The 273-nt window shown below is 51.3% G+C and overlaps 1 protein-coding gene across 1 annotated transcript in view; it reads left to right on the top strand.

Moving 5' to 3' along the window:
- Window positions 1–273, top strand: part of LOC104164895 (regulator of G-protein signaling 3-like) — a 5948-nt gene that overhangs the window by 963 nt on the left and 4712 nt on the right. The window lies entirely within an intron of this gene.

Raw genomic sequence — 273 nt, 5'->3', positions numbered from 1 at the left:
CACTGTTGTCCCGCACGCGTCCCAGCTGCAGCTGCCTATTTTTAGCTCTTTTTATTATTCTTCCCCTCCATCACTTGAAATTAAAATGAATCCCTCACAGTCTGCAGCAGGGACGTCCCCCCCACTGTTGTCCCGCACGCGTCCCAGCTGCAGCTGCCTATTTTTAGCTCTTTTTATTATTCTTCCCCTCCATCACTTGAAATTAAAATGAATCCCTCACAGTCTGCAGCAGGGACGTCCCCCCATCCACATGTCCCTGCCACGGTGCTGAGC

This window comes from Cariama cristata, unplaced genomic scaffold, assembly GCF_000690535.1.
Source record: "Cariama cristata isolate BGI_N322 unplaced genomic scaffold, ASM69053v1 scaffold15227, whole genome shotgun sequence".
NCBI lineage: Eukaryota > Metazoa > Chordata > Aves > Cariamiformes > Cariamidae > Cariama > Cariama cristata.
This window is presented reverse-complemented; position numbering and strand designations above follow the sequence as displayed.